This window comes from Lates calcarifer, linkage group LG12 (assembly GCF_001640805.2).
Source record: "Lates calcarifer isolate ASB-BC8 linkage group LG12, TLL_Latcal_v3, whole genome shotgun sequence".
Classification (NCBI taxonomy): Eukaryota; Metazoa; Chordata; class Actinopteri; family Centropomidae; genus Lates; species Lates calcarifer.
Genome location: NC_066844.1, coordinates 19,984,003 through 19,992,632, shown reverse-complemented (window position 1 = coordinate 19,992,632; position 8,630 = coordinate 19,984,003).

The window sequence follows — 8,630 nt, the reverse complement described above, 5'->3', positions numbered from 1 at the left end:
CTTTATTTGCTGACATAAAAGTAGTCTGAAAATACTGTCATTGGCCTATACAGTGAGTGAATGTGTACATTTTACTTGTAGAACTCCCAGTTTGATAAATCTCCTAACCACCATACAAAAATACCAAAGATTTGAGCTCAGTGTCAGTATAAGCTATGTCCCTGACCAGTTCTGTGAATGTACGTAATAAATCATACCACTTTTACACCTCTAATTGAATTCACAAGGCTACATCAACATCATTGTCCCCTTAACCAAAAGCTAATTTAACCATTAATCATCAATACATTTAACTATCAATCTGTGTTCAAGTCAGTTAGAATCTAATATGTTGTTATTTGACTATGAGTCTTGGCTATGTGGTATGCTTGATTAAAGCTAGATTTTCAAGACATTGGAAAAGCCAAAAATTACACCTGAATGTCACTTTCAGACGTAGAAATATAAAGATATACCACTGTCTGAGAACTAATACATCGAGTCCAAGAACATCACAGTGCCTTTTTTTCTTCTTCTTCAAATAATAAGAGGGCTATCAGGGGTAAATTATAAAAAGTAGGCTATCCAAGGTTGCAGCTGTCACAGTAATCTCTTACTGTTAAACTTGTCCATTTGAATTTAACCTTATCTCATATTAATATGCTCACAAAGCTGATATTCTGTGTGATATTTCACATACTCTATTTCCCTTTCTTGATCTCATTGAGTCAGACTGGAACTTAAGTGCTGTACCTCTTGTAACCACTAGATGACAGACCAGTCTAAATTTTTGTAAGAACCTAATATGAACCTCAAGTAAATATAATATTTAAGAGTTCAACACAGTATTTACAATGATAGTGTTTTTAGACCAGTATGAAGCAGATGAAAAGGGTATTCCACACAGGACAGACACAAAGTGAGTCACATAATCACACAAAGAAATGTTTAAAATGGTCTAAAAGTAGCTGAATTATCATCAACCATTTGTCTCACACTGAAGTGAAAGAGAACTGTCCTGCTACAACACCTCACTCTCAGTCAAAATGCTGACACTTTCTTGAAAACACTCTGTGACCTTGCTCAGCTGATAAAACTTGATGGTGTATAGCATTCATAGCTGAAATACTTAAGTATGAAGGGTAATAACACAGTTGTGTAGGTCAAGCTGCTGCCAGCTGAATCTTGAAAAAATGTGAAAATTTCTCAACAGTGTATATGCTTTGGTTGGTTGGTTGGTTTTGCTTTTGTTGTCTGCTCAGCAATGCACTTGATTAACCTCTGTTTATTTGTACCTTTTTGTCTTCAAATCACACTGGCCTTCTCAAACTAAAACTGGATCAGCTGTATAATGCACCATTAAATGACAATGACACCATTAAGAGAACATCAAGTACATGTTACTAAAAGATGTATCATGACATTGTCACAGGCCGTCCTGTACTCCCACCATACACACCAGTTCTTGTGTATTGCAATGTATAAATAGGATGGAGGGGCCAAGTCCCAGCTTGTCAACTGCACTTGCACCAATGGGAACTTGCTTCACTTTACTCCTAGTGCTTCTCCTTAACTGCTAGATCATGTTGAATTTGATCTCATGTTGATTGATTTGCTATCAAACAAGAAGTTATAACAGTGAAATATATTAAATATGTGAATTGTAGATCATGAGAGGTTGCCTGTGTCTGTACATTAAGTTAACATTTAGGGGCTTGCTGCTCCATTCTACTAATACTCAGCAGTTTAAGTTTTTATAGTGGATAACATTGTGCAGTACACATGAAATATATCATACAAAAGTAAGTACTATTATCCTATTTGACCTCAGTGTAACTGAAGAAACTGATGAGACTAGGAACTGTCTATATTTTATTTTATTTTTATTTTTATTGCTGCACCTATTTTGCAATAATTTTGATTTTTTTTTTTCCAAAAATCTAAATACAAAAATTTCCACAAGGCAATCTGATAGCATCCAAGCTGATAAACTAACCTGATGACACCATCAGGGTTAGTTAATCAGACCTTAGAAAGCTCCCTCCAGAGCAACAGAAGACATTACACAAGCGTTTTTACTGGCTGAGTAGTCTTTCCCATGACGAGTGAGGTGATCTTGATGTGTAAAATCAGTGTGTGCTTTTCCTCCAACATCTTACTTAAAAAAAAAAAAAAAAAGGAGATACATATCATTGCTGAGTGAACTGTCAAGACTAGTTTTCCATGTAAATCAACCACGAGAATGAAAAGGTATTCCTGGAATACTGTATGTTGCTTGGCTGCTTGGAAAACAAGAAATCTGGTCTGTGTTGCTTCTTCTATGCTAGAAACATTCATTATGTACTCATAACATGATCTGATCATTTTCTGAGATGTGCTGCTATAATCCTGGATAAACATTGTGTTACACCTATAATCCAACAAGTAATCCCTAGTTTTTCATTCATGAACTAAGGGGAAACTGCCTGTAAGTTTAAGGATAATAAATTCCTTCAGTTACAGTATATATTAGATAAATAATGGAAGGATATTATGCAATCTTCCTAACTTCCCAGCAGCAGAGCATGAAGAAGTGACACGGTCCTTTTGCCTAGGTTCCACATGGATACATTTCACTGTTATTGTCCTCACTTATGTAAGGGAATCGCATCACATGTCCTCATAAATTCCAATATATACAGACAGAGCACACCTTTTGAAACACCTATGCACAAGAGCCCCTAGACACGAACACACACAGTCTGTGTGAGAAAGGGGTCTGAAATTGGAAACTGTTGCCCGAGCTTTGACAGCTTTGTGCTGATGAGTTAACACGAGCTACAGAGTTACAGTTACTTTGCATAGCTCCCGGCACACTTAAAACTGCTCCACAGACACTCAGGACAACCTGTTCAGTACAGTGTTCTCCCTGATGAAAGTGTCACGGTTTCAACCTTTATTCCCTTTATTCAATATCAGAGAGAAGAATGCTCATATCACACCAACAGTACATGGAGGATTTCTGTCTGTAGCTGTTGGGTTATGTGTCAGTGTCCCAGAGTTTGTGCTGGTCTACAAGGATCAGGAATGCATGGCCTGCGCACAGAGCTGCAGAATCTGGCATGCTGACATTTTCCTTTTCTCCACTCCTTCCCAGAATGCTCCCCTGACACTCTCTCTTGTTTCACAGGCACTCCTTTTAACTTCCTGACAGGAAGGAAATCTCAGGGGCAGTAGGTGCATCTCCCTCCATCTTTCCCTCTCCTCCCTCTGTTCTTCATTAGCGAGCGAAAGTCAGAGCGAGTTTGGATCAGTTATTTCAGGCTGGCCAGAACCCGTCTTTCTCAGAATAATCCTCCATCATCGCCCCGGGGCTGAAACCCTAGCCGGCTCTTGATATAGACCCATGGTCAGCACTGGCTCTGATATAGGATTCTAACACCTGAACACTCGCAAGCCTCCCACATGGGACCTGTTGAACCTGTTCACCCCATCTGATGCACGCAGACACACACACCCCCGATGATCCCCTCGTATGATCTCTCAGTCTCGCCTGCTCTTCTCTCTTTGTCTCTCCGTCTCTCTCTAATTGCTAAGTAGAGCACCAAGAACCCATATTTACATATGATCTCATTTCACCCTGCTTTATCTGCATCCTTCAACCACTGCAATACATTTGTTTACACATGACCCACAGAAACTAGAACTAGAAACTATAAACTTTGTCTTTAAGGCTACCTGTTCATCAGCCTGTTTACTTGTAGGTCTATTTGCGGTGCGATTTGCTCCTGGCCTGGTTCACCTCGGTGAAGCATGACAAAACTCTCCCAGGACAGAAGAGGTGGCATCCCTGTTCTGGTTTCTTTGGAGACCGATGAACAGTTCCTCTGAGACAACAAGCTCTTAAGGGCAGCGGCAGTGACTAAGATCATCCTCATCCTCCACTCTCATGCTTCTTTTTCTCACTCTCTCCCCCTCTTTCGCATTTTCACACAAACACACACACACGCATAAGGATGTAAAAACCCCAACAAGGAGTCACGGACATTATCAGCTCAGAGGCGATCCAGTCTTGTGATGGAGAGATACAGAGCGTGTAAAGTCACTTCCAATCTCAGCTCTGCAACACAGGCCTCTGAAGGTGGAGGCACACCACGGCCTGCAGGAAATTATTGTGGTTTTGTTTTGTGTGGGTGTGCTGCAGTAGTCCATTGAATATAATTTATTAATACTTCTCATATATATTTAAGTGCAACTGCAATAGTGGTTCATTCACATTATTCTCATGGAACACTTTTGCATGCTAGCATATTCCACTTGAAAGCCTTGAGGACCAGGAGCAAACACATTCATTTCTCTCTCTCTCACATTCACATTAACACCTGCACACGCAAAAACCAAACATGAAAAGGCACAGGTTGCCTTTAACAGAAGAATTGAACAATGCCACAGAAATCTGCACATGCATCCACAGACAAAAGAATCCATGTATGGCTTGTCATCCATGAAATGCCTGGCCCACTACAGCCCTGCGGGGAGCATGTGACCGCTGCTGGAATCCTGCTTTCATCTATGAACAGAGAGAGAATGAACCACGTAGGTCCCCGCAGAGGCATGAGGGCCCTCGGCGGTCTTGTGCGCTGGCCTTTTCAAACTGACCCCGGGGCCTGCTGTAGGAGCTGAGGAGAGAGGGAAAGTTTTGTGTGACTGAAAGAGAAAGGAAATAGAGGGAAAATAGAGGGAAATTTGGAGCAAAAAAAACTTTTCAACTGAAACTGATAAATTGGTGAAATAGACTAGAAACACGAAGGATGCGTTTTCTTTTTTTCTTTCTTTCGGGGTTAATGGGACAACAATTTGTTAGCTCATGTGTGTGCAGTTGCGCTCACGTTTTCGTCACATGAACATTCCCGACCACCACCACCCCCCACCCCCCCAAATAAACAAGAGGCCATTTGATGGTAGAGGATGATTATTTAGCCCACTTCTGCTGCCAGCTTGTTTTCTGCCCCGCTCAGCTGTAGAGAATGCCCTAATTTCATTCCCACCCTACTAATAAACAACCACGCACACACACACACACACACACACACACACACACACACATACACATGCACACTCACACCCGCTTCTCCTTTTCACTCACAAACTTGTAACCCACTCTGTCTCTTGTTTCTTTCTCACATTTGCCCACAGATACACAGGTCTGATTCTGCTGACCCAGTGACATTGGGGCAGCAGGACGCTCTAGTTATCCTGCACAGAGGGAGCCTCTGCAGTTATTGGTGCTTTGGCACAACACTGACTTCCTCACAGACACAACAACGATGTGCTGTTTTTTCTCCCCATGATTCACTCCAGGCCACTGACCCAGTCTTGGAGGGAAGATACACACTCACACAACCAGAGAAACACTTGAATGTGTCTGTTTGGGCACTTGGACAGACACAAACACACAAGTTCAGTCACAAGTCTGCTATGATTATGATGACCTAGAATATTATGGTCATAGCTCATAAAGTGCTCTTCATGGATATCGATGTACAATAAATTGTTACACTGTGAATATCCCCTCTTTGTGTGGGTGTCTATTCTTGACAGATTGGCATAAAGGTCACACTGTGTGTTGTTGTATGCTTATACATTTAATTCAATGAAATGTCCTGTGTCTGTTAAATCAATATTCTCTCAGTGAGAACACACATCTTTTCTTTTTCCAGAGTGCTTACACATGACTCTGTTTTTCCCACACCCCCGTCCTTCATCTCAGATTAATTTAATGTTTTTCATGTCATGTATGTTATGTCACATGTATGTTATGTAATAACAAAGAGGTAGACCAAAATGCCCAGAGAACATTAAGAAACAGGCAAGAACTTTGCTTGTAATAGTGAAAAATATTGATTAAAGCATCTGATGTACCATAAAACCACCCTGAGCAATACACAAACATAAGTGATGATAGGTACTGTAAACACTGTAAAGCAATAGTTCAGAATTTCAGGAATTGGATTTTGTTACCTATGGAGAGACCCAGGCTAAGTGTTTCCTGCCTTGGTGCTAAGCTAAACTGATCTGTTGCTTACGGTAGCTTCATATTTACCAAACAGATGCAAGAGTGACCCTCAGCAACAAAGCAAAAAGTGTATTCCCAAAAATGTTATTACTCTTGCTTTAAAGGAAGAGACAAGGAGGATATAAGGGATATGATGGGAAATAGGGGGAAATGACATGAGTTCATGAGCTCATACTGCAGAAGTCATAAAGTCATTACAAAAATCCAGAACTGTATAAAAACCTAAGTGAATAGACATGCTGTAAAACTGGGGAATGAAATAAAAGCAAGGGTAATATTATTAATAGTATTATTATATTATATTATATTATATTATATTATATTATATTATATTATATTATATTATATTATATTATATGTAATAATGAATATAGTAATGCATGTTTCCTATGGTATCAAAGTGTAAGTTTCAGCTATCCATCTTTTTTCTCTGCCTGTCTCTCTCCCTCTTGTGGGGGAGGCTCTCGTAATCCAATAATCCATCTTAATCTAAACTGAGATTATGTGAGGTGAAAGAGCCACTTTGTGCATAAGATTATCCTACAATTCAAATCAGTTTGTGTATGTTGTTATGCGCACACTGGCACATTTATTTGCACTTTCATGTGTGTGCAGATGTATTGATATATATGCATGGGTGTGTATGGGAGGAGGGGGGCAGGGTGGGGGTATAGTGCTCTGGCCCTTCTTTAATGAGCAGCTGTTCCTGCAGCCTTCCACTAGTTCTTCATCCCTTTCCTCTGTTCTGTGCATTAGCAGAGGTCAGTGCAGTGCTCTTTAATCCTGCCAGTCTGATCCCCATCACGTTTCACCTCCTACACTCAACCTACTGCCCCACTGCCCCTGCATGCCTGCTCGGCTCACTTCTCCACAGACTCCATAGTCCTCAGCTTACTACCCTTGCGATACCTGTAACACAGCTCTATCTGTAAAATGCAGTAAAATAAACAGTGTTCTCATTTCACTTCCAACAGTGTCTCACTATTAAAGATAAGCAGCTCAGATAGGGCCCTATGAAACAACTCAGTCTAATCATCATCCTCTCTTGTCTCGTCAGTCATCACAAAGCTGAGAGAAATCCACTGTGAATTACTATTGGACTGGTAGTCATGTGTTCCTAGAGTCCCGTGCAGTTGAAATCCTCCACTCCGCACTATTTTTAAGTTGCCCAGCTGGCACTACCACCCCATCGCTCCTCCTCCTCCACCCCACCACCACAGATGCACACACGCACACACAAACAGAGATATGTGTGCATGTGCCGGGCTGGTACGACGGTCCTCGGCCTCTATTATGCCCTTGTATGGTTGTATGACCCACAGACCAGCATGCCCCACTGGTGTGGATTTCCATTCCTGGAGCCCACTCCTCAAACATACATTTCCCTCAGCCAATATCACGTCCTGTCACCCCTTATGCCTACTAGCTCTTCTACTCCTAGTACGTCCATGTGGACATACTGTATATGTATGACAGCACGCACACACACACACACCTGCTTATCTAAAAGACGTGAACCCGTGCCATTTGCACATAAGCAACATAAATAGACGTCATTATGGACCTTTAGTGTACACTGCCCATACTGTATATACATAATACTGTACTGCCTGCCTCACGTTTCCAGTGTACATTTCACCAACTGACAGGATTAGTAACATTAAGCCCTGAACTCCTGAACTTGGGACTTAGTGCAGTCAGAGAACATTGAGGCTAGACTACGACTGTTCAATCCGACAGGCCTCACACTGTTTGATTTTGTATGTGTCTGTATGTGTTTGTGTTTGTGTCTTAGCCAAGTGTTGACTCTGACCTTGACTGTGTGTGTGCGCCACACAGCCACCATGAGCAAAGTTTCACCCTTCTCACACACAGACACGGGCACCCAGGCATATGTGGCACAATCATTGGTGTTGAAATATGTTCATTTGTTTTCTGGCAGAGAGGTAGATGCAAAGACTCAAATCTGTGCATTGAATTTAAGATGATAGCCAGCAGCTTATTATCTTAGTTTAGCATAAAGACCGGAAACAGGGGGAAACAGCTAGCCTTGCTCTGTCAAAAGGTAACGAAATTCCAAATTTTTACACTTTTTTGTAGGGATTAAACAAGCAACATATAATGTGTTCATTATTGAGCTTTGGAGGTGCTAGTAGGCAGTTTTTGTTATTGATGGAAGGAGCCAGACTAGCTGTTTGTGTAAAGGCTAGACTAAGCTAATCAGGCTGCTAGCTGTAGCCTTGTACTTAATGGACAAATAAGAAAATGGTATCATTCCTCCTTGCCAGAAAGTGAATAAGCATATCTCCCAAAAAGCTGATGCTCTCCTTTAACACTGGAGGCCTGAGAGAAAAAAACATTGTGCCCCCACCAAATGCATTTGGTATTCACATAGTCCTTCCAAAAATGTTTTTGCCTGTAACACTGAGCAGTGCAGTGATGTTTTACAAAGCAGCCAGTTTGCCTCTCAACACTGTTCCTCAGGTCTTAATATAGCTCAGAGTTTCTGCGCTCATCCACCAGTGAAACACAAACATTAACGCATTACAGAATGGCTGAATTATTGATGCCCAGCTGATGGGCTCTGTTAAAACAT